This window comes from Amborella trichopoda, chromosome 12 (assembly GCF_054954075.1).
Source record: "Amborella trichopoda isolate Santa Cruz 75 chromosome 12, AtrichopodaSantaCruz75HAP2 v2.0, whole genome shotgun sequence".
Classification (NCBI taxonomy): domain Eukaryota; kingdom Viridiplantae; phylum Streptophyta; class Magnoliopsida; order Amborellales; family Amborellaceae; genus Amborella; species Amborella trichopoda.
This window is the reverse complement of record NC_142347.1, coordinates 21,910,863-21,938,579: the sequence shown is the minus strand read 5'-3', so window position 1 is coordinate 21,938,579 and position 27,717 is coordinate 21,910,863. Positions and strand designations below refer to the sequence as shown.

Sequence of the window (27,717 nt, the reverse complement as noted above, 5' to 3'; positions counted from 1 at the left end):
GGTCATTGGAATATTTATATGTCTTCCTAATTGATTTTCCACTTATGTTTTATACTTTTAAAATGTTTCAATGCATCGGATTTTCTACTAATAAAGTAGACATATCCATAACTAGAGTAATCATCTATGAAGGTTATAAAATAGTCCAACCTCTATGTGTCTTAACATTCAATGGACCACATATATATGAGTGGATTATATTAAACAATTCTTGTGATTTTTATCCTTTAGGGAATGGCTTCCTAGACAATTTTCCTGATAGACAAGGTTCACAAGTTTGGAACTCAATTTCTTTAAAATTAGGTATTATTCCTTTTTTTACTAATTTTTTCATTTTATGTTTATTAACATTTTATAATCTCAAGTGGCATATATATGCATCATTTTCAGCCATATTCATTGCCATATTGATATCAAAAGAAGTAACATCATTTATTCCATTAAAAACATTTAGACGATACAAATTTTCAACCATCTCCCCCCAAACATAAACTCGACCATGTTTTCGAATAGACACCTTCTCAGACCTGAAACAGACGTCATTGCCCTTTTCATCTAACCTAGGGATAGAAATAAGGTTGCACCTCATATTAAGCGCATGCAAAGTATTAATGAGGAGGAAATTTACATTTTTAGGTAACTCCAGCTTGTATGTGCCAACACCTATAACACCTTCAAATTGACAAAACCATCATTTTTTTTTGAAACATGTCTGGTCGATGCAGAGTCCACCCAGCGTCCTCTCATATCATGATCAGCCACAATAGATTCAGAGACCACACAAACGAAGCCTAATTTCTTGTTATTCTTGTGGTTGCTCCATTATCCATTGTTCCTGCGGTAGCCATTGGAAATATTTTTATTTGGATATTTAGGTTTAATATGCCATGTCTCTTTGCAGTTGCAATATTTTGGCAGGTTGTTGTAGGGCTTTCCTCCTTTGGTTTGAAAACCTTACCATTCCTTTTAAATTGATTCTTTTTGTTGTGATTGTTGTAGGGTATAGGGTGGTCATGTTTAGAGGAATTTTGAGCAAAGTGCAGTTATGTCTTTCCCTTTTTATTTCTTTATTTTTTTTCTCTATACTCAGGTGCATAGGTAAGTTCAACATGGTAATTCCTTGGGATGAGTGATTCAGAGCATTGACTACAGGTTCTTATGAATATGGGAGTTGACACTTACATACAATCGGGGATGAGGTTTCATGTCACAGCAAGGTCTTTAGCAAGAATAAGCATTTTGTTACGTGCTCTACTACAGATTCATTTTCCCTCATCCTACATGAATTATATTTCTCAAACAAAAAGTTGAATAGGGGTTTCAATGTAGATCCATATTTTTCAATCAAAGCTTCTATCATTAATTTGAATGTTTCATAATATTCAAAAACTCTTATCAAATCATCCTCCATAAAAGTAAGCAATGTAGTTTTTGCTAATTTGTCATCCCCCTCCCATTTCGTAAGTTCTCTTTTACTATGGGCAGAGGGGTTTAAACACAATTAAGGTTTAGTAGAAGTCAAAATGTAATCAATCTTATCTTGAATCAATATGTAGTTCATTTTTCTTTTCCACATATTGAAATTTGACCCATTAAGTTTTTATGTTTTAGATAGTTCACTCATCACCAATCTAGCAGCCATGCTATCAAAGAAATATAAGAATATCAACGAATTCAAGGTTTAGATCAATTAACCACTTTCTCGATAAATAATTTTACCAATTCCTCGGATGATGATGGCGATGCCCTTTTGGTCAATGGTGAGTCATAGATCTCCTTTATTGAGGGCGTCAAGTCCAAGTCTTTTTGCTGCACAAATAATCGAAACCCTATATCATGTGATTGGCCGTGTGAATGAATCAGCATGTTGCTTGACTATAGAAATGCTCAGCTAAAAATAAAACTTTGGGTCAATAGAGCTTCACACGTCTAGAGGGCAGTGGATTAGCGTTTGACTCATAATGCAAAAGGATATCCCACACAATAAGCTTCTCAACAGAGAGAGAGAGGGAGGCCTCAGAAGTTAAAGAAGAAGTGTAGAGAATGGACAAAAATGTTGCTCTTTAAAGGAAGAGAGAGCACACATAAAGAGAAAATAAGATGACAAAAATGTATATAAAGACAAAATAAAAGCTTTGGTATGAAGGGTAGAGAGAGAAACAATAGTCTACATAAATCAAGAAGACAAAATAAAAGCTATGGTATCAAGGGTAGAGAGAAACAGTATTTCCTACGTAAACTTGCAGGCGGCAATAGCGTGCCCCCTTATGAACTCTGGGCAGAGAAAGAAATGAGTGAATCTTGTAAGTTTGATAGAGCCCCAAAAAGGAAAGAACCACGCTATGATACCAATGTCAAAAAATAATTATAAAAACAATTCGATTGAAAAATGATAGAGAGAAAGATAAATACAAATAAATAACAGAATTTTACTGTAAAGCTTGTGGATAATTAGAGAGATGGGCAATGACTTTGAGAATTTTCTTTGTGTTCTGTAATGGGTGAGTGAGCCCATGTTGTAAGCATTGGAGCCTATTCCTTTACCACATATGGCAAATTTTGAATCCAATAATCCAAATTTCTTTCTCTCTACACATATCATTAGTTAAACCTTCCTTTTTCTTTTTTATCATTCTCTCTCTTACCCCAAAGAAAAAATGTTTGGTGTAATGTGACCATTAGAATATCATTGATGGGTGATTAAGAAAAAGAAAGAAAGAGAATGAAATCTACCATTAAAGATAGTCAAAGGATTTGAATGCAATGAGACCATTATAGCAAGTATATGATATAATTTAATTAAATTAAATGCAATTAAAATATAAGGTAAGAGAGGGACCATGAATACTATAGTGGTCATGAGGCCTTAGTAGCCATACTCCAACAGGTAGAGAGTTCTACAAAATAAAAATTGTGCAATCTTCCAATATGCCCTAAGATATCCTCAAAGTACTGGCCCAAAACAACATCGGATGGAAGACATAACACAAAAATAAGTTTTGGACTGTGGTCAATGGGTTGTGGAGCATGGAAAAGTATCAAAATTACAAAAATGCCTGCCTCAAAACTCATGCAGAAGATAGAGTACAGTGGAAGAACCTTAACCTCAAAATTCATGCCATTTTGACACTGTCTAATGGGGTTTATTGAAGATTTTCCCATGCAACATATTATTGAAAGGACACGGTTAGCGTGCGGCTAGCCCGCATATTGTAGAAATGTGGGCTTGAAAAAAAAAATATTTTTTAATTATAATTTGATCCTAATTTTTAAAGTATATATAATTTTTCACATGGTGACCATGAATATGAAAAATAAATAAATTTAGAAAACTAAAAATAATAGTTATATTAATAAAACATTTAGACCGTTAGTTACAATTGTTTTTAGATGGACGATCTATTTGCATCCATCTTTAAGATGGATGCTTTATACCTTTGGACAACGTATTGTAGAAATGTGGTCCAGCCCGCATGAAACAATTGTTCTTATTGAAATACAATTTCTTTTATTATGAAGAGGGTCACATTTCTTGCAAGGTTGAGCAATTTTCAACTAACTTCTCGCTTTGATTTCTCACAAATGCCATGGTGGATCAATAATAAATTCGAATATGTTGTTTCTTGAGATGAGAGCTTTATGGGAAGTTATGATTTCTAGGGTAGTTTGTCTCCTTGTAACAAGAACTTCCTCACATAGTAGGATGATGTGGCATTTCGAGGATACTCTGGCGAAACCAATGCCCTCTAAACATTTTATGGAAGGAAATATTAAAAGTTGTTGTAGGTGTCCATCTCTTTGCCGCCCACCTATTCCTCCAAGAACAAATCTTAAATCTTAAATCTTAAAATTCCTATAAACTTGTGACCCTGAATTATATGGATCACAATAGCTAGTACATCCTAACCAGTAGCCCATAATCCCTAAGAAAATTGCAAAATCTTCTTAAACAAGTCAAATCAACCCAAATTTGTCCAAATCTATATGAAGATATTCTTATTGATTTAGACTTATCCAAAATAACAAATAGAGTCCTAGAGAGCCAAGAAAACCTAGATCAAACATCTCAAAACCCATTTGATTGCTACCAAACTGGCACTTCTAAGCTCAACAGGTTTCTACACCACCCAGAAAAATTTAGGCCGGACCTGAGCTAGCAGTGAGATATGCATCGCTCGACTCTTTTGGCCCCAGATTTTTTTGGAGACTCTAATCAGCCTAGATAAATCCATTTCTATATTGGACCAACTTCAGTTTAGTTTCTAGAAGGAATTTTTTAGAGCCCTAGAACCTAGTAGAAGGCTAAATTCTTTGACCAGTCAAACCCTATCATGATGCCTAAAGATAGATCTAGAACTCCTATTCTGGCTTGAACTAGAACCAAAGTAGAGGTCTATATACAACTACCTCTAGTTTCTCTCCATTCATAATAAAGAATAACCTAAAATCTTAGAAAAGTTCCTCCGAAATTATAAAGAGAATCTTGAAAAATCCTACCCATAAATTTTCTATTTGTTATCAATATAGATAATATTTTTATTTTTATTTTTAAAAATCCATCGAACCTGTTTCTGCATATTTTTTAATGCTCTTTAGGCAATAATTTAGTAGCCATGCAAGTCTGCACTCCTTCCCGGCTTTTTCGATACTTGATGCAAATATTCAAAAAATCGCCTATCTAAATCGGAATTGCTGTAGTCGGCTCTGAATAAGCATAGTACATGGCCCAAACTTGGGTGAGTTCCCCGTACCCCATTTTCTTAGCCATTTTTGGCATTTTTTGGATCAATAATTGATCATCTATTTTAAAAGCCTAACCCCCCACCCTCATGTTTGGCATTTTTTGGATCAATAACTGATGATCTATTTTAAATCCCCCCCCCTTTCCCCCCAGTTCTATCAATTTTAACACTCATTGTTCGTTATTAACTCCAATTATATCCAAAACATGTTTATTTGGATCATTTTTCCTTTTGCAATAAGTATTCATCAAAATCTTGTAATTTTTTAACCCTTAAAATTGATCTTACATTTTCTCTCATTTCTCACCAAAATAATTTGAAATTCTTTCAAATAGTTTGCAATCCTCTAATAGACCCCTACAACAAATTGTTTCCTTTTCCCTAATTTCTCAGCAAACTAATTTGAAATTCTTTCAAATATTTTGATTTGCAATCTTCTAATAAACCGTTACAACAAATTATTGAATCAAAAAGCGAAATAGAAGAAATTGAGACTCAAAATTTTAGATGTTTAATGAACCAAAATTGAAAATCTCGATTTTCTCTCAATGTTTTACCATATTTGTTTAAATTTAGGGTGCAGTTGGCATACGGATGCATTCGTAGGTATAGAGGTAAAGTGCACCTTCAAATTTTATCATGGTATATAATTTTGATGTAAAATGTTCTTAGGATTATCTGAAAATCTATTTTTATATCTAATTATAAAATTTTATATTTAAAAAATGGTTAAAATTAAGTAGATCTAAACATTTAAAATCTTGAAAATGGACGGTGTAGATAATATGTTGTAAAATGCACTATTTCTGAGACTTAAAATCTTTTTATTTTTCATAGTCATACATATCGATGTTGAGATGATCAATCAATCGGTTTTACAACATTAAAACTACCTTTTCCGATGGATTTTTTAGGGGCATCTGTAGTTCTACATTATAAGGTTGCATCCTTATATAAACTTTTTCCTCAAATTTATCCCAAAACGTTCCTTTCCTATTGATCTACAATTTCAAACGCCCTAACAAATTATTTGAAAGAAAATAAAAAATCTCTTTTAGTTTGATTTTTTGTTTACTTTCTAGCCACTTTCTTCCCAAAATATATTGTATTTCAATTTTTTAAATTTCTTTTGCTCTATACCTCCTATTATATTAAATCAAATATTTGATTTTATCTATTTTTAAGATTTTGCATTTTTTCTCTATTTCCTTTTTTATGGGTTTTTTGTTTTTAAAAAATATTAGCTGAGTCGATCGAGTTGACTTTGTAATTGGACTGATTTGACTCAAGACCAGGACCACTGATTCATTGGTCCCATCGTTCCGTGTTTCTTAATACTAGTTAGCGATAGAGTTGACTCTACAACTGGACTGATTCGATTCAAGACCAAGACCATTGGTTCACTGGCCCCACCGATCTATGTTTCTAAATACTAGTTAGTACGGTAAATAATAGGAAAATCATAGAAAAACACTATTTACTTTTGATACAAGGAGGTCACAATCATTCTTATCCCTCAAATTCCAAATTGGATGGTTGTAATAGTATAATTGACTAGACACAAAGTTCAAAACAAATTTCTCGAGCTTCATGGCACACTCCAAGCCATTCAACTCAAAGTTTGTGACTCACCCAAGCCATCCAATTTGACATTTAATAGCTATGAGTAATTGTAACCTCTTTGCAACAGAGATAAATGATATTATTATACAGGCCATAAAGTATGCCTGCATTGCATAGAATGTTAAGAACATAAACCTAACATCTGTTCTCCCCGTCCCTAATGCATCTAACACGATCACACAACAAACAATAAGACTTATCTCTTTTATGCACATGTCCCTCTTCTTCCTCATATAACTGCAATGCTTCTCGAGTCATAGCACTCATAATCTATAGTTCCTCTGTATGAAAAATTTGATGCCTCTTCATTGCCAATAAAACTCTCTCCCGCACCAGACCAACCTTCTAAAAAATGAATTTCTACTCTGCCAATAAATCTGCACTTCCACAAACTGACTGGCTTTCTAGGAATTGAATTTGTATTGAAAAGGGTCCTTCATTGTTTCACCAACATAAGAGGCCCTCTGTTTGAAAGAATTGCCCCCTCTTGCCTCACAATGAGACACGAAACCCATCTTCCAGAGATTTCCAAGATGTATAAAGATTTTGGTGCTCAACCATTCAGTGGGTCATTGCAATTGATGCCATATTGCTGCTTCTCTGACACCTTCGAAGAGTATAAACTGCTTATTAAGTTAACTTTTCTTCTACCAAAAGGACTTCATCTCTAATGCATTGTAGCCACAATGGAGATAGTGCCACAACCTTCCCGATAATAATTAGCGTTGGTGAAACCAATTCTGCTGCTTTAACTTTATCCACCAGATCTTGAGTTCAGCAAATACCTGAAGAGCATTTGAGCCAAGATGAGACTCTCTTGTATAATTCAACCCAATGCATTAAACATGGAAGGCTTTCGATTGGCCTCCCAGTGAACTAATTCTGACAGGCAAAATCGGACTATCTAGGTTGACTAAATCAGATAATATGATAACAAGAAATAAAAAAGGTTTGGAGTAGGGCAATTCTTGGGGCCATAGGCCCTGATCGACCAACCAACCAACGCGGTCCTCCAGATTAAGTGATTCTGAGCCACATTGCTGCCTAGATTCAACCAATTATTGACCAGGCAACTTAGAAAGGATGACAGAACAAGTGGAAACAAGTGCCAAACTCTCTGAAGTTTACCAATTATTATTGACAAAGAGGTGTGCTTGTGAGTAACTACAAGAGAAGAGATAGAAAACAAGCAATCGGAAAGGCAGTTGAAGTCACAAGTATTATTAACTTGGTGAAGAGGAGAGAAGCAAATATTAGGTGGAAATGCAAGTAACATCTGAGAGCATCTATTAGTTGAATTACTTACCTTCCGTTGTTGAGGTGTAGTTCCTCTCTCGACTGCAACGGATGGAGTATCAGGTGGGAGACCATCTCGATGAATCAAGTTCAGAGCAAGTGAAGGGAGGGTGGACAATCCCATGTACATGATTAATGTTGTATCAGGAGTAGCAGCATTCTCCTCGATGAAAAGAGGGCTAGACCCTCCTTTCCTGGAATGCCTAGTGAGAAACCTAATGCTGCTTGCAGAAAAAGAAACATCAACATCCGAAAACTCGAAAACTACTGACATCATCAATTGCAGTTACTAGGAAAGGCAGCAGCTTGACAATTGCTTTAAACTAAGAAGGTACATATCACTAGAATTTACGAAAAAAGGAAGCCGTTAGTGATCATTTTGTTGTGTTTGGGGAGTACAGATGAAATTATCATTGCATGCTCTTTATGTTTGAGATTATTACATATACTTATAAAGCTTCTTAGTCAATCTACCATAAGAATTTTAATTTTGAATCTGATAAACCATGTGTCCACAATAAATAGGTAGAGGTATGAAAAAACCAGTAGTTATATAAATGTAGATAATATTTGGAACTATAAAATCGATGAGATAACTTTACCATTACTAATACGTGAACCTTAGATGGGTATAAAAGTACTAAGCAACTCCAAATAAAACACTAGCATGGCAATACTAGTAAGTAAAAGAGAGCCAAATATAACATTGAGAACATATCTATTGGATGCTAAAAAATTTACAAGAGACAAGAGTATCAGTTACGAATCTTGCTTCACCTAAATCTCTATGCCATGAAAGGCAAAAGACACTACTAACTGCATAGAAGCCAGCCCAAAAGAACATCCAGCCATATCAGGGTCATGCTTGTGTACCGACAAAAGGAAAAGTAAAGACCAAAATGGCTTGACTGAACCAAAAACTCACAAGCATGACTGAAGATCGAGAATCTTTCCAGAGATGTCTAGCTTAATTTCCAAAAGCCAAATAAAATATCTCAATGTTCGCTGAGCATTATTACTGTGATTGCAGATAAAAATGCAATTGCACATATCAATCCAACTGCCAGTGGTCAAATGTACACAAAATAGATGGTGGAACATTTCCTACTTTCCACTAAAGAGAGAAATGCATGGTTCTTAAAGCCCAAGAAACCATATCTTAGCCTTTCCAAACATGTTACAGTTGCTTATCATCTTACGTGGATCATAAGGAACCACTCGGGGTGTCTTACTGCAAAACATCTAATTCTCTTTAGGTTGGACCATAACTACATTGTGTCTTTTACATTTTCCCAAATTCTAGATTTCCTAGAGAAAAGCAAAAGGTAATAGATCTTAAGTGACTAGTACAGTGCGCTGAGTCTTCATCTTCGCCCCTTTCATCTGCAACTCTGAGTGATCCTTTGATCCACAAAAGAGCAAGAACAGAACATTCAAAATCATTTTTTAGTCTGGCCCATGCATTTCCAGCAAGCACACTTTCAGAGAAACGGTGCTCCAGATTTCGAGATTTTCCTTAGGGCTGTCTAAAGAACAATTCTGTAGAATCTGTGGAACAGAAGCCTATGTATCTCAATTTTTTGTTCCAGGAAGCCTTCCCCTCATAGTTTGTAAAATTACTGTATCAAATAAACTTTTATTCGTTTTTCATCTAATAATTGAATATTTAATTAAATGGCTCCAAAAGATATTTCTCCTGTCTGCAGCATGACCAATGAATGCAGATGCGCATGTGTAATGCTTATCTCTTTATGTGGAGCAAACTACCAAAAAGAAAAACTCTCTCGATGTAGATGACGTGATCGTTTTCCTCTATCTTGTTTATTCCACAACTATATTATGCAATCATATACACTAGAGCCAACCAACTCTCATTGAAGGCGTAAGCCCCATCTAAAGCAGCGAAAATAACAAAAACTATATGCCCTTCATACTTCAGACTAATTATAACTTTCACTTTAGAAAATGTAGTAGTCTTAATTACATATCAGTGCTTGCTTTAAAATGACAATAAGGCATAAAACGATTGATTCTAAATTTGTAACTCCACCCAAGAAAGGATAAATGCAACTTATAGGCGAGGAGTAGACAATTCCATCCAAGGAACACAATGTATGATAGCAAGGAGTAATAATTCCATCCAAGGAACACAATGTATGATAACTTAGTGATCTACTCAAAAAAAAAAAAAAACAATGTATTATAAGAATGCAGTTATCACTATACCACTAGAGAAACAAACAGTTGAAGAAGCATATTATAGTGCATGAACTTTATGCAGTAAACTGGAATTAAACCGACCAATGGACACTACAAGCATAGTCAATACCTAATATAAGATTCCCATAGAATGCTCAGAGAAAGCAGGCTACAGATGGAGAAAGCAATCAGGACTGGCAAAACAATTGTCCACCCAGCCTCCGATTTGTTAGCAAACCAATAGGTGACATTGATATCATAAACAATGTTAGGAAGTTATCTCCTACACATGTTAATTTCTGGTTCAAAATATTCCATTACCTCAATCCTGTACTACCCAGTTATGTTTTCTCACATGCGACATAAATACACAACTGGATTAAAAATTAGAACTTATAGCATGCTTTTAATGATTGAAAACAATACTTCGTACTAAATAGAGAAGAATAATCAATTGGTACAGAGGGTACATGAAGAAAGCCCAAGGTTACTAGTAACAACCCTCTAACATTGGATTTTACATTCCAATATATCACTTCTTACCCAATAAATTAAAGAAAATTCCAATACAGTGCTTTCAAGGCATGTAACTTTTGAGCTTACCTATTTGCAACACCATGGTGTGTCAAAGGGATCCCCAACTCTGCAGCAATTCCTGAAGCAGCTGTGATACCTGCATAATTTATAAAATATCAAAAGTTTTACTCCGACATTGTTTCTTAATAAGCGTTTCAATAAGAATCAAAACCTCAAAATGGCCCATTGAAGAGACTACAGCAAAATCTATGGAACATTTGTGTGACTTATACGTGGTATAACCTTTATGTGGATTCCTTGTTGTTGAAGGAAATCCATCTCCTCTCCACCCCTCCCAAAGATCTGCAAAAGGCAATAATAGATAGCAATTGAATAAGCTGTAGGGACATAAGAAAGAAAACTGTTTGGGAAAACTCACTCGTGTATTACCAGCACCAACTCAACATCCTGAAGTGACAAATATAAAAAAAAATCCCTTTCCTAAAATTAGTATGGTTGTGTCCTGTATTGTTTTCTAACGGGTGTAGATCAGATATTGCCAAACAGAATTTGCACGGTCCAATCATGGTTGCAAATCCAACAACCTTTAAAGAACTCATATTCCATCTCAAGCAAAAACATCAATCAACCAAAGAGACCACAAATAAGGATTTGAGGTAGGATCGAGTTCATTAAGGTGTTGATTGTTGCAACATTACGTCCCAAGTTCACATCGCACTTCTGAACTACCCAAAAAATAAAAAAATTGACCACAAATAGATGATATAACAATAAAAAAAAAATGACAAGAAATAGATAATATAACAACTCAATGCACAATCGGCCACTCCAAAGGAAAATCTATACCAATAGGTAGCCGCCTTTCAGTCTCACTACAGTGGCACCCACTTCTGCAAAGCTCAGCAGCAGCTCATGGATCTCATCCTAAAAACAACTCCATTAACCCAATTAAAGCAAACTTTCATTACAACTCAAACACCCAAAAAAGAAACACAAGGAAATCCAGAGAAAGAAAAATCAAGATAAACTGAAGGCCATGACATGGATTGGCCTCGGTACAATATACAGAGCCAAACAAACTCTCAATTTTTGAGGAGCAAAAAATTGAAAGATAAAGACAATTTTAGGTCATAGAAATTTATCAAAATTCACCATTGTTTGGATGAATTATCCGAATTGAAGCAACCCAATAAGGTATGACTCTGCTTCAAACCCATAATAAATCAAAGGGTGAATCTTTTATGCTAAATCCAAGCTAGCAGTACACATGTCAAAGTTTTTGAAAGTGGAACCCACTGACCGGACATAACTTTCCAATCCAAAAGACCGAAACCAGAACCCAAATCAAACAATCATGCACCGCCCTAACTGAAAACCCAAGTATAGGGGACAGAGCAATGCCAACTGATAGAAGTCAGTGGTAATCAGCGAAGGAAATTGGAAAAGAGATAAAAATAAAATTACAGAATTCCGCATCAGACATTTTCACCATGAATGGAAGAAGCAAAATTATACCTGAGTTCTACTGTGGTAACCAGCAGTTTTCCCAACATAGAGCATTTTAGCATTAGGTTGAACCCAATCCATGATATCATTTGAAACCAATCGATCATACAACACTAAATTTGCAGACTTATTCACTCTCAAAGCTTTCACAGTCAAAAGTTCAGGGTCCCCAGGTCCAGTTCCAACCAGATAAACACTTCCAGGCCGTTCTCTCCTTCCTCCACCTTCACCGGCTCTCCTCGCCCTTCTTCAGCTCTGGCAATTGAAGAGCAATGTCGTCATCTCTCCCGTAACCCAAATCACCAGGCAAGGGGCAACTACATTTTTAGGAACTGGGTACAACCATTGGTCTCTCTCGTATCTCTGCACCGAGTGCTTCTCAGTGAATGGAGAGGTTCTCGGTGTAGAGGAGCGGGGAATGGAGATGGGTAGTCCAGTGAGGCGGTTTGGGGAATCGAGGTGATGAAGAATGTTAGTTTTCGAAGCGTTTTGATGGAAAGTAGAAATTTGAGGAGGAGTGAGCTTGAAAACGGTGGCCATGTATCAGAATCAGAGAGGGAGGGGCTTTGGAGGCAGAAGAAGAGAAGAGAGGGAAGCTTCTATATATGAAATGAAATGGAAGGAGGAGTAAGCCGCCTGCCTCTATGTTTGATGTGGACTCAGACCAAAAGCCCACAGACGCTAACAGAAAGCGAGAGAGACAATTTTTTTTACGCGAAGAAGAGTTTTTGGAGGGGCCGAAAAGACGGCTCTTTGACGTGGGAAGGGTCGCGGGGCACGGCCGCTGCCTTTGTATATAGAACACCTAGGCTTAAATATGAAAAAAGTTATTGGGAAAGTATATAATTTGGCCATTTACCTTTATTATAAAGTGGCTACATTTATTTAATTGACTAAGCTTTAAGTTCAAAAGAGTTTTTTCCCAACTTTGTAACACACCCAAGTTATGACAATTCACATTATATGATTGGTTGTTAGTAGTTCTGACCTCTATGTACCAAAAATTAATGATCTAATTGTATACAATCTCAAAGTTTATATAGCCGAGGCTCTAAACAATCAAACTCTATGCAGCGAAGCCCACATATGTAGCAATACGGGCCTATTGATAAATCTATTTTTTAGATGGATTTTTTATTTAGTTTTTAACGACATGAAATCTCTAATATGGAGATCATGAATATGAATAAATAAATAAATTTTAAAAACTAAAAATAATAATCCTAGTAAAAAAACATTTGGACCGTTAGTTTCTATTGTTTTTAGATGAAACACCTATTTTAATCCATCTTTAAGATGGGTGCTTTATACTTTTTGGACCACATATGCAGTAATGCTGTCTAGCCCGCATGAAACAATTTTCAATTAAAGTTTGGCGATTCGAATCGCAATCATTTAATCCGGATTGGGAATCATTCACATCGTTGTGGATCTCTGAATGTATTGGGATCTGGACAACTCTTCCTTGAACTGGCTGGGCCGGCCAAGAATCAACCAGTTCTATCAGAACAAAACCTGGTCTGACAGTACAGGTCTAAACAATCACCTCTTTTTTTTTTTTTTCGAAGTTGATTAAATAGAGGTGGTTAAATAGAGGTGGTCCACCCCACCTTTTTTTTTGGAAGTAGTGAAAACACCAATCACACACCACGTGTCTCAGCCAATGTTAAAAAAAACCAACCGTTTAGAACCGGAACCAGATAGTTAGATCAAAACCCCTAAGGTTAACCGGTTTTGGGTTTCTAATGTGTGTGTGTATATATATATATATAACACCACAAAAACATTTGGACCAAACCGCTCAATTTTCTTGCTAACCGATCGTTTTGTACGTAACCAGACAGGATTTTAAAAAATCATTTATTATTATTATAATAGGGGTAATAACAATGTGTCGTTATTTATTACAGGGGCTGTTATTGTTAACTGAAGTCAAAGGCTTTTGTTTGATTTAATATTCGATTCGATTTTGCTTACTTCATTAGCTTTTTTTGACAACAATTAAAAGAAATTATTGATTTTATTTTATAAAACATTCTATTTGAGAACAAAAATACACCGAAATTGCATTTTTTTTCGCCGTTATTTGTGTGTTCCTCATAATTTTGCGAAAAATCCGCAAATCTACAGATCTTGGTGTTGTTTTTGTATTTTTTCTCGATCAAAAAAGAGGGCTTTCGTAGATGACAGATATATTCAGACTACTACTGTAACAATCCTAAACTTTCAAAAATATATATATATATATAATAACAATAATAATATTAATGTTGTTAACAGAAATAAATACAAAAAAAATAATAATAAAATAAAATAAAATAAAATAAATAAATAAATAAAATAATAAGTATATATTAGTAATGATAATAATAATAATAATACTAATATACCGTTAGGATATTGTTGCTTTTAAATTAACAATAAATAAAAGATATTATTGTTAATATATTTGAGGGTTCAATTTTACTTGAGTGGACTTTAGGTCCACCACCTTAAAGTTTTACAACAACACTCTTTTTAATCAACACCTTGCATTAAGGTGTTTTCTTTTTATTCGTCCTTCCCTCTCAATAAAACATTTAAAACCCTAGCCCCTATTATGGTTTATGTAACTTCTTTCTGTGTACGAGGACTTTTTCTCTCTCTAAACATTTAAAACCCCAGCCCCTATTATGGTTTCTGCAACTTCTTTCTGAGTAAGAGGGAACCAACTCTTGTTCGTTTTTTTTCAAATAACCTTTGCTTTCTTCATTAAAGGGGTATATGTGCACAATACAATACTTTTCTTGTGTACTGGTCTAAGGCCTCTTATCTCTCTCTCTCTAGCCGAATTCTTATCGGAAGCTCCTTCTCAAATATTTTAGGTAAGTGACATCGTCTTCCTGAAAAATAGTCTGTTTTTAATAAATAGTGATATTTCCGTCCAGGATCTTTATTTTAAAAGTTTTGTATGTAAGTGACCCCATTGTCTCGAAAAATAATCCATTTTTTTTAAAAATGAAATGAAATAATTATTTTTACTTATTATCATGAATTTTACGCGCGATAAATTTTATGTGCATGTGACCTCATTATCTTGAAGAATAATCTTCTTAATAAAAATTGAGATATTTTATCTATGTTAGAAATTTTGAATGCTGTAAATTAGAAAAATAAATTTATTTATTTTTCTTGTCTATTGTTAGAAATAAATGTGATATTTCTGCTTTTAGTAAAATTGTGATATTTCTTTCTACTGTTTTGAATATTTAGACATTGTAAAATTCATGTGCAAATGACTGCCTTATTATTTAAAAATTGACATTTTTGCAATTGATTATAGTATTGTTGTGAAATGTTTATTTGTCAATTGATATCCCATAAATTGTGATAATTTCGTATTCTTGAATTTCTATAAGAGTTTTTCTATACATATTAAATTGGCAATTATGCTAGAATGCCTTTACAAACTGCTACCTTTCTAAATTTGAGCCCAAAATATTTGATTGGTTATTTTTGAAATGTTATAGAGAGTGGCTGTTATTAATGGTTTAAGTGAAATTCATATTAATGATTTCAGTGATATGTTGAGTACATGATATTGCTGCTTTCGTATGTTTAAAGAGATTTAGAAATAATTTAAGTATGCAAGTGGACTCATCCGGTTCGCCGGTGAGGTATAAGTGGACCTATCTGGGACGCCGGTAGGGATTAAGTGGACTCATCCGGTACGCCGGTGAGGTATAAGTGGACCTGCAGGGATTAAGTGGACCTATCTGAGACGCCGATAGGGATTAAGTGGACCCATCAGGACGCTGATGGGGTATATAGGTGACCTACTTGGGACGCCAGTAGTGTATTTTGTGAAATCCTTTGAATTATACACTGCCGTTAAAAGTGTTATAAGCATTTCAATTACTCAGATAATACTTAATTATGCATTTATTGAAAGTGGAATTGTAGATGCATTTCTGTTAATAGATCTCATTTGGAAAATATTGATATCTTTCAATCATGATTATTTTTAGGATTATGATAATCACTTACTGAGTAGCCAAACTCATCAAACTATGGTAAACATTTTTTCAGGATAACTGCGGATTCATTTTGAGTGCTAGTCAAGATCAACCTTGGAAGATACTGTTGTTGTGCTAGCTTTCTTTATTTACTTTGTAAGACCTCGCCACTGTAAATTTGTCCTATCAATAGATGTATATATGTTTTGTTTGTCACATCTCAGGAATAACAGTAATGTAAATTCTTGGGGTGTGATAATTATGGTATTAGAGCAATATGTTTAAGATTCTTAGGAAATTTAAAAAAAATGTACTTAAAATCACATTTATTGTGTGTATAGACCAGGATAAAGTCAAGATCTAGAATAGCTGAAGCCAATATGGAAGGAATTCACAAAGCCTTGGAAAATATGGTTGCTCTAATGCAACATCAGATGTAAAATAACAATCCACCCAGGCAGTCAGTTACAGGAAATGGTGGGAGTAATATCGAACAATTTAAGAAATTAAACCCACCTTCTTTTAAGGGTGCTCCAGTACTGTTTGTCAAAAAGAGAGATGAGACTATGAGATTGTGTATTGATTATAGACAGTTGAACCAAGTGACAGTGAAAAATAAGTATCCATTACCTAGAATTGATGATTTATTTGATCAATTACAAGGATCACAAGTGTTTTCAAAAATTGATCTTAGATCTGGATACCATCAGCTTAAGATGAAAAGTGAAGATGTACTCAAGACAGCTTTCAGAACAAGGTATGGCCATTATGAATTTTTAGTTATGCCTTTTGGATTAACCAATGCACCGGCTGCATTTATGGATTTGATGAATCGGATCTTTAAGCCCTTTTTGGATAAATTTATTGTGATATTCATCGATGATATTTTAATTTATTCCAAGAATCAGAAGGAACATGAGCAGCATGTAACAATGGTATTGCAAATATTAAGAGAAAAGAAATTGTATGCCAAACTTAGTAAATGTGAATTTTGGCTTGAACAAGTGACATTTTTAGGACATGTCATATCAAAGGAAGGTCTATCGGTTGATTCTTCAAAGGTTGAAGCCGTTGTTAATTGGAAACAACCAAGTAATGTGACTGAAGTTCGAAGCTTTTTGGGATTGGCAGGATATTACAGAAAATTTGTAGAAGGATTTTCTCGAATCGCAACCCCATTGACTCGATTGACACAGAAAAATGTCAAATTTGAGTGGACAAGTGAATGTGAGGAGAGTTTTCAAGAACTAAAAGTTCGATTAACTTCAGCACCTATTTTAACTATTCCTGAGGGGAGTGGGGGATTTGTGATTTATAGTGATGCTTCACATAAAGGTTTGGGCTGTGTATTAATGCAATATGGGAAAGTAGTGGCATATGCATCCAGACAGTTGAAAGAATATGAGAAAAAATATCCAATTCATGATTTGGAGCTAGCTGCAATAGTATTCGCTTTCAAAATATGGAGGCATTATCTATATGGTGAGCAATTCGTAATATACACGGATCATAAGAGTTTGAAATACCTTGTCTCTCAGAAGGATTTAAATATGCGGCAGATAAGATGGATGGATTTCTTAAAAGATTATGATTGTACAATCTATTATCATTCAGGAAAAGCTAACATTGTGGCCGACGCTCTAAGTAGAAAATCTACGGGAGTCTTAGCTCATCTAATGATCCAAGAAATGCGATTGTTAGAGGAAATAGTGGATTGGCATCCAACTCTGTCCATTAATGGTGTGGTAAGTATGACTGCCAACATTAAGGCGGAACCCCAATTAATCCAACAGATTCGATTGGCACAAAAGAAAGACACTCAGCTTATAACAATTATAGAAGAGGTGAAGCAAGGAAAGAGAGATGAATTCTCTATATGTAGTGAGGATTTGCTAAGATTTAAAGGTTGGGTTTGTGTCCCGAATGATAAGAGTGTAAAGAAAGCTATCTTAGAAGAAGCACATCATTCTCGTTATACAATACATCCCGGAAGTATTAAAATGTATCAGAACCTGAAGAAAACCTTTTGGTGGAATAATATGAAAAAAGAGGTAGCACTATTTGTGTCTAAATGCCTAACATGCCAGCAAGTAAAAGCTGAACATCAAAAGCCCGCTGGGTTGTTGCAGCCTTTACCCGTGCCAGAATGGAAGTGGGAGCACATCTCTATGGATTTTGTCTCTGGCTTGCCTAGAACAAATTTAGGACATGATAGCATTTGGGTCATTGTGGACCGGTTGACCAAAGCTGCCCACTTTCTACCGATTCGCACGACGTACACTTTGGATCGACTGGCTCAGTTGTACATTAAGGAAATAGTGCGGTTGCATGGAGTTCCTGTCAGTATTGTATCGGACAGGGATACTCGGTTTACTTTTAAATTTTGGGCTAAACTACAGTCAGCCATGGGGACGAGACTCACCATTAATACTACCTTTCACCCCCAAACTGATGGACAATCGGAGAGGACCATCCAAACCTTGGAAGATATGCTAAGGGCCTGTGTTATTGACCTTACAGGAAGCTGGGATGACCATTTACCCTTGATTGAGTTTGCTTACAATAATAGCTTCCAAGCCAGTATTCAGATGGCACCATATGTAGCCCTGTATGGAAGGAAATACAGGTCACCCATATGTTGGGACGAGGTTGGTGAAAGAAAGCTTTTGGGGCCAAAAATTGTCCAGATAACCACAGATAAAATAGCATTAATTCGTGAAAGGCTCAGGACAGCTCAGTGTAGGCAAAAGAGTTATGCCGATAACCGAAGGAGAGATCTTGAATTTGAGGAAGGTGATCAAGTTTTCCTAAAAATCTCACCAATAAAGGGCATTATGAGATTCGGCAAGAAAGGAAAGTTGAGCCCACGTTACATCGGACCATTTGAAATCCTGGAAAGAATCGGAGGTGTTGCTTAGAGACTTGCCTTACCACCCGAATTGGCAAACGTTCATAATATCTTTCATGTATCTTCACTACGAAAATATCAGCCCGACCCATCCCATATCTTAAAATATGAACCTTTACCGATCAGGAAGGACCTATCCTTCATTGAGCAGCCAATTTTGATACTGGATAGAAGGGTGCAAGTGTTGCGTAACAAGGAGATTCCTTTGGTCCATGTATTATGGCAGTACCATTCAAGAGAAGAGTCGACTTGGGAACGAGAAGACGAAATCAGATAAAAATACCCCTATCTTTTTCAGTAATCAGGTACACAAATTTAGAGGACTAAATTTCTTTAAGGGGGGAAGAATGTAACAATCCTAAACTTTCAAAAATATATATATATAATAATAATAATAATATTAATGTTGTTAACAGAACTAAATACAAAAAAAAATAAAAAATAAATAAATAAAATAAATAAATAAATAAAATAATAAGTATATATTAGTAATGATAATAATAATAATAATACTAATATACCGTTAGGATATTGTTGCTTTTAAATTAACAATAAATAAAAGATATTATTGTTAATATATTTGATGGTTCAATTTTACTTGAGTGGACTTTAGGTCCACCACCTTAAAGTTTTACAACAACACTCCTTTAATCAACACCTTGCATTAAGGTGTTTTCTTTTTATTCGTCCTTCTCTCTCTCTAAAACATTTAAAACCCTAGCCCCTATTATGGTTTCTGTAACTTCTTTCTGTGTACGAGGACTTTCTCTCTCTCTAAACATTTAAAACCCTAGCCCCTATTATGGTTTCTGCAACTTCTTTCCGAGTAAGAGGGAACCAACTCTTGTTCGTTTTTTTTCAAATAACCTTTGCTTTCTTCATTAAAGGGGTATATGTGCACAATACAATACTTTTCTTGTGTACTGGTCTAAGGCCCCTTATCTCTCTCTCTCTAGCCGAATTCTTATTGGAAGCTCCTTCTCAAATATTTTAGGTAAGTGACATCGTCTTCCTGAAAAATAGTCTGTTTTTAGTAAATAGTGATATTTCCGTCCAGGATCTTTATTTTATAAGTTTTGTATGTAAGTGACCCCATTGTCTCGAAAAATAATCTATTTTTTTAAAAAATGAAATGAAATAATTATTTCTACTTATTATCATGAATTTTAGACGCGATAAATTTTATGCGCACGTGACCTCATTATCTTGAAGAATAATCTTTTTAATAAAAATTGAGATATTTTATCTATGTTAGAAATTTTGACTGCTGTAAATTAGAAAAATAAATTTATTTATTTTTCTTGTCTATTGTTAGAAATAAATGTGATATTTCTGCTTTTAGTAAAATTGTGATATTTCTTTCTACTGTTTTGAATATTTAGACATTGTAAAATTCATGTGCAAATGACTGCCTTATTATTTAAAAATTGACATTTTTGCAATTGATTATAGTATTGTTGTGAAATGTTTATTTGTGGATTGATATCCCATAAATTGTGATAATTCCGTATTCTTGAATTTCTATAAGAGTTTTTATATACATATTAAATTGGCAATTATGCTAGAATGCCTTTACAAACTGCTACCTTTCTAAATTTGAGCCCAAAATATTTGATTGGCTATTTTTGAAATGTTATAGAGAGTGACTGTTATTAATGGTTTAAGTGAAATTCATATTAATGATTTCAGTAATATGTTGAGTACATGATATTGCTGCTTTCGATTATTTAAAGAGATTTAGAAATAATTTAAGTATGCAAGTGGACTCATCCGGTTCGCCGGTGAGGTATAAGTGGACCTATCTGGGACGCCGGTAGGGATTAAGTGGACTCATCCGGTACGCCGGTGAGGTATAAGTGGACCTGCAGGGATTAAGTGGACCTATCTGAGACGCCGATTGGGATTAAGTGGACCCATTAGGACGCTGATGGGGTATATAGGTGACCTACTTGGAACGCCAGTAGGGTATTTAGTGAAATCCTTTGAATTATGCACTGCCGTTAAAAGTGTTATAAGCATTTCAATTACTTGGATAATACTTAATTATGCATTTATTGAAAGTGAAACTGTTGATGCATTTCTGTTAATAAATCTCATTTGGAAAATATTGATATCTTTCAATCATGATTATTTTTAGGATTATGATGATCACTTACTGAGTAGCCAAACTCATCAAACTATGGTAAACATTTTTTCAGGATAACTGCGGATTCATTTTGAGTGCTAGTCAAGATCAACCTTGGAAGATACTGTCGTTGTGCTAGCTTTCTTTATTTACTTTGTAAGACCTCGCCACTGTAAATTTGTCCTATCAATAGATGTATATATGTTTTGTCTGTCATATCTCAGGAATAACAGTATTGTAAATTCTTGGGGTGTGACAACTACATTCCTGATTTCATAGAAATCCATATATTTTTGGCTCGATTTTGATAGATTGCGGTTTCATTTAAGTGGGAAGAAAATAAGGTAAGCTCCAAACCAAATTATAGTTATTTTTTTAAAACACACCGAAATTGAATTTTCTTAGCCGTTATTTGGGTGTTTCTAATAATTTTGAGAAATATCTACAAATCTACAGATTTTGGCATCATTTTTTATTTTTTCTCTATCAAAATGTGGGGCTTTTGTCAACGATAGAGATATTCAAACTACTACACTCCTGATTTCATCGAAATCTAGAAATTTCAAGCTCGATATTGATAGATTACGACTTCATTTGAGTTAAAAGAAAACAGGATAAGCTCCAACTGGAATTATAGTTAAAAAATTCATAGATTTTCAGACTTTTTTCGACAATAATAGAAAGAAATCATTTATTTTATTCTATAAAATATTCAATTTGGGAACAAAGATATACCGAAATTGAATTTTTCTTTGTTGTTATTTGGGTATTCATCATAAATTTGAAAAAAATCCTCAAATCTACAGTTCTTGGTGTCATAATTTTTTTTTTCTCTATCAAAATGGGGGGCTTTTGTAGATGACAGAGATATTCCAAATATAGCTCCGCTGATTTCATCGAAATCCAGAGATTTTACGCTCAATTTTGATAGATTACGACTTCTTTTGAGCTGAAAGAAAACTGTGTAAGCTCCAACCTGAATTATAGTTAAAAAATTACTAGTTTTTCAGGTTTTTTCAGACAATAATTGAAAGAAAATATTGATTTTATTCTATAAAACATTCGATTTGATAACAAAAACATGCTGAAATTGAATTTTTCTTGGCTGTTATTTGTGTGTTCCTCATAAGGTTGAGAAAAATTAGTAAATCTACAGATCTTGGTGTTCCTTTTTATTTTTTTTCAAACAAAATGGGGGGCATTTGTAGATGACAGAGATATTCACACTACTTCATTCCTAATTTCATCGAAATCCAGAGATTTCGGGCTCGATTTTTATAGATTGCAGCTTCGTTTAAGTTGAAAGAAACCAGGGTAAGTTCCAACCCGAATTATATTTTTTTTAAAAAAAAATCCTAGTTATCCAGGCTTTTTCAAATAAGAGTTGAACGAAATTATTGATTTTTTCTATAAAATATTTGATTTGAGAAAAAAAAACACTCCGAAATAGAATTTTTCTTAGCCAGTTAGAAGTTCCTCATAATTTTGAGAAAAATCCACAAATCTACATATCTTGGCATCATTTTTTATTTTTTCTTTATAAAAATATGGGGCTTTTGTAGATGAAAAATATATTCAGACAACTACACTCCTGATTTCATTGAAATCCAAAGATTTCCATCTCGAATTTGATAGATTACAATTTTATTTGAGTTGGAAGAAAATAGGGTAAGCTCCAACCCGAATTATAGTTCAAAATTTTTTAGTTTTTCAGGCTTTTTCAGACAATAATACAAATAAATTATTGATTTTATTATATAAAATATTCGATTTGAGAACAAAAACACACTAAAACTGAATTTTTCTTAGCAGTTATTTGGGTGTTCATTATAATTTTGAGAAAAATTCGAAAATCTACAACTCTCGGTGTCATTTTTTATTTTTTCACAATTAAAATAAGGGGCTTTTGTAGATGACAAAGATATTCATAACACAACGCTCTTGATTTCATCAAAATCCATAGATTTCAGGCTCGATTTTGATATATTAGGATTTCTATTGAGTTGAAAGAAAACTAGGTAAGCTCCAACCCAAATTATAGTTAAAAAAAAATTCCTTGCTTTTCAATATTTTTCAGACAATAATTGAAGGAAATTCTTGATTTTATTCCATAAAAAATTTGATTTGAGAAAAAAATACACCGAAATTTAATTTTTCGTGGCCATTATTTGTGTGTTCCTCATAATTTTGAGAAAAATCTACAAATCTACAGATCTTGGTGTTGTTGTTTTTTTTTTCTCGATCAAAATGGGGGGCTTTTGTAGATGACAGAGATATTCAAACTACTACATTATTGATTTCATCAAAATCCAGATATTTCGAGCTCGATTTTGATATATTATGGCTTCATTTAAGTTGAAAGAAAACAGAGTAAGCTCCAACCTAAATTCTAGTTATTTTTTAAAAAAAATTTCCAAGTTTTCTAGGCTTTTCCAAACAATAATTTAATGGAATTATTGATTTTTTCTATAAAATATATGATTTGAGAACAAAAACAGACCGAAATTGAACTTTTCTTAGCTGTTATTTTGGTGTTCCTCATAATTTTGAGAAAAATCCATAAATCTACAAATCTTAGCATCAGTAGATCTTAGCATCAGCTTTTATTTTTTCTTTATCAAAATGTGGAGCTTATATAGATGACAGGTATATTTTAAAACTATTACACTCCTGATTACATTGAAATCAAGACATTTCAAGCTAGATTTTGATATATTTCAACTTCATTTTGTTAGAATTCGTGGGAGCATAGAATGAAGAGAGAAGAAGAGAGAACATAGATAACACAAGATTTACGTAGTTCAAGCCGAAGCCTTACGTCCATGGATCCAAAGCCTAATGACTACATCTTCACTATTTTGGATGAATCTTTACATCAAGAAATACGTCTATATATAGAGGACAATCACACAATTAGAATAGATAATTATGGTAATTATGGTATGATAACTTGATGACCAAGTAACTTGGTCTCTATCTTCTAGATACCTAATCTTATCAAGAGATATATATATATACATCCATAATGATGTCTATCAATATGAACCCAAGATATCTATATCCCAACACTCCCCCTCAAACTCAAGATGCTTTGACACAAAGCAGCTCGAGTTTGAACAATACTAAGTTACCATAAAAAAATCACATGTTACAAGAAACAACCTTTCTTGGGCTCTCTACTTTCTTTTAGAGACTTTCTCTCTCTAGGGTCTTCCAAGAAACAACCTTTCTTGGGCTCTCTACTTTCTTCTCTGAAGATCTTCTCTCTACTTGCTTCTCTGAATATCTCTCTCTTCAGAGGCTTCTTTGAAGATCTCTCTCCTCAGAGACTTCTTTTCTTTCTAAAGGCTTTTTCTCTCTAAAAGAAAATAATTTTTCTTTCTCTCTCTTCGGAATATCGGAGATCGAGTAACATAAAACTCGACGATCATCATACATGATGGAGCAACGGAAAACTCCATCATTAAACAAGATCAAAAAACGGAAAACTTGTTCATCAACCAGGATCGAGAAATTCGATCATCTTCATCTCCTCATCTGGAGACGGAACTCTTGATTATCGACTTCGATCGAGAAATTCGATCATCTTCATCTCCTCATCTGGAGACTGGAACTCTGGAATCAATATGACTATAACTTCCCTTTGCATAGTAGTTGGACTGAGCCAGAATCTGGATTTCTTTAGCTGTTACATGAGAGATGTTGACTTCATCTCATCTCCATCTCTTTATACTATTCCCCCTCAAGTTGGGTGTGGATGCAAAGAAATACCCAACTTGCAAAATACAATTTTTTTTTCTTTCTCTTTTGAGTACAATCATATAAAAAAAAATGCCAATGAAATTGGGCTTCTAGACAATAGCCCAAATCTTTAAAAAATACCACCTTTTTTTTTAAAAAAAAAAATTTTCATTTTTTTTTTTAAATTTTTCATTTTTTTTTTTACTTTTTCATTTTTATTTTCTTTTCTTTTAACCATAAACTCCCAAATCAATCTCTCTCTCTCTAAAAATCACCACAAGCGGAAACGGATAAGTTCATGAATCATGACATAAAGAATGAATATCTCTCTTCGTAGTTTCGATAATTCGATCATCTTAAGTCTCTCTCTCTCTACATAGTTTCGATCCTCTTATTCGAACCCTCGCATCACGCGCTAGTGGCACGTTGATTGTTCGGTGCCTCACAACAAAATTGGTGCCTCACGATCCAATAATAGTTTCCTTCTCAAATCCTTTTGAGAGACCTATTTCAAGAGAAATTGTGTCCTCCAAATTGTAAAAACCAGGGGAAATCGACAGCACCTCATGTGGCCGCATCGTCATGACCTCATGCGGTCGCATCGTCGTGACCCACGACTAACGGAAAGAGTAATATTTGTAAATATCTTTTCCTACTTCAAAATCATCAAGTTGCCATTGATAAAGCAAGATCCACAACAATATTTGTGTTACAAGAGAAAGAACAAGCCATATGCTTCCTAAGAAAATCAATCCGTTCAAAGCGAAGCACTTGCCAGTCTTGGCCACCAAAGTACTTGACCTGCAAAGAAGAGGAGCCGGTGAAAGCAACATGCCTCTTTGAAACCAGCCTCGTCCCTTGCTCCACAGCTGTTGCGATTGTTTCCTCTTCCATTGCTCCGCCGGACCGCTTACTTTTTAACCTTACTTTGATACCACGTTAGAATTTGTGGGAGCATAGAATGGAGAGAGAAGAAGAGAGAACAGAGATAACTTACGCGGTTCAGACCGAAGCCTTAAGTCCACGGATCCAAAGCCTAATGGCTACATCTTCACTATTTTGGATGAATCTTTACATCAAGAAGTACGTCTATATATAGAAGACAATCACACAATTAGAATAGATAATTATGATAATTATGGTATGATAACTTGATGACCAAGTAACTTGGTCTCTATCTTCTAGATACCTAACCTTATCACGAAATATATACATATACATCCATAATGATGTATATCAATATGAACTCAAGATATCTATATCCCAACACATTTGAGTTGGAAGAAAATGGGGTAAGCTCCAACCCAAATTATTGTTAAAAATTTCCTAGTTTTTTAGGCTTTTTCAGATAATAATAAAAATAAATTATTGATTTTATTCTATAAAATATTCGATTTGACAACATAAACACATCGAAATTGAATTTTTTCTTTGTCATTATTTCGGTGTTCCTCTTAATTTTGAGAAAAATCCACAAATCTATAGTTCTTAAGTCATTTTTATTTTTTTTTCTCTCCATCAAAATGGGCAACTTTTGTAGATGATAGAGATATTAAAACTACATCACTCCTGATTCCATTGAAATATAGAGATTTTGGGCCCGATTTTGATAAATTACGACTACTTTTAAGTTGGAAGAAAATAGGGTAAGTTTCAACTTGAATTATAGTTAAAATTTCATAGTTTTTCAGGCATTTTTAAACAATAATTAAAAGAAAATATTGACTTTATTCCATAAAATATTCTATTTGAGAACAAAAACAATTTTTATTTGTTATTTGTGTGTTCCACATAATTTTTAAAAAATTTCGCAAAACTACATATTTTGGTGTTGTGTTTCTATTTTCTCAATCTAAATGGGGGGCTTTTGTAGATGATAGAGATATTCAAACTACAATATTCCTGATTTCATCGAAATTCAGATATTTCAGACTTGATTTTGATAGATTACGACCTCATTTGAGTTGTAAGAAAACAAAGTGAACTCCAACTCGAATTATATATATATATATTTAAAAAGTAATTTTTAAGACTTTTCAAACAATAATTTAACAAAATTATTGATTTTATATAAAATATTTGATTTGAGATAAAAAAACCACACCAACTTTGAATTTTTCTTTACCGTTATTTGGGTTTTCCTCATAATTTTAAGAAAAATCCGCTAATTTACTGATCTTGATGTCGTTTTTTATTGTTTCTTGATCAAAATGTGGGGTTTTGTAGATGAAAAAGATATTTAGACTACTACACTCCTGATTTCATCAAAGTCTAGAGATTTCAACCTCATTTTTTATAGATTACGGTTTCATTTGAGTTGGAAGAAAAAAGGGCAAGCTCCTACCCGAATTATAGTTAAAAAAACTCTTAGTGTTTCAGGCTTTTTCAGACAATAGTAGAAAGAAATTATTGATTTTATTCTATAAAATATTCGAATTGAGAACAAAAATACATCGAAATTAAATTTTTCTTAGCAGTTATTTCGGTGTTCCTCATAATTTTGAGAAAAATCCGTAAATCTATACCTCTTGGCGTTGTATTTTATTTTTTAGCAATAAAAATGGGGGGCTTTTGTAGATGACATATATATTCCTACAACACTCTTGATTTCATCGAAATCCAGATATTTCGGGATCGATTTTGATAGATTACGGCTTCTTTTGAGTTGGAAGAGAACAGGTTAACCTCCATCCTAAATTATAGTTAAAAAATTTCTAGTTTTTTAGGATTTTTCAGACAATAATTGAAAAAAATTATTGAGAACAAAAACACACCGAAAATGAATTTTTCTTGGCCGTTATTTATGTGCTCCTCATATTTTTTAGACAAGTCCGCAAATCTACAAATGTTGGTGTTGTTTTTCTATTTTTTCTCGATCAAAATGGAAGGCTTTTGTAGTTGACTGAGGTTTTTAGACTACTACATTCCTTATTTCATCAAAATCCAGAGATTTTGGGCTCGATTTTGATAGAGTTGGAAGAAAACAAGGTAAGCTCCAACCCGAATTATCGTTATTTTAAAAAAAAAAAATAGTTTTTCACATTT

General features: G+C 33.8%; 1 long non-coding RNA gene and 1 pseudogene across 2 annotated transcripts; both read right to left on the bottom strand.

Annotated features, from left to right (window-relative positions):
* Positions 1-413: 413 nt before the first annotated feature.
* Positions 414-4,851, bottom strand: LOC148779491 (uncharacterized). The gene is made up of 2 exons (XR_016045739.1): positions 1,720-4,851; positions 414-835 (listed from the first exon to the last, which is right to left on the bottom strand). It is a non-coding gene; the product is annotated as an uncharacterized LOC148779491 (long non-coding RNA).
* Positions 4,852-6,205: 1,354 nt separating this feature from the next.
* Positions 6,206-12,577, bottom strand: LOC18426823 (S-adenosyl-L-methionine-dependent uroporphyrinogen III methyltransferase, chloroplastic-like; annotated as a pseudogene). The gene is made up of 6 exons (XR_016045737.1): positions 11,913-12,577; positions 11,244-11,321; positions 10,670-10,739; positions 10,464-10,533; positions 7,672-7,882; positions 6,206-7,150 (listed from the first exon to the last, which is right to left on the bottom strand). The product of XR_016045737.1 is annotated as an S-adenosyl-L-methionine-dependent uroporphyrinogen III methyltransferase, chloroplastic-like (transcript).
* Between the last annotated feature and the right edge of the window lie 15,140 nt (positions 12,578-27,717).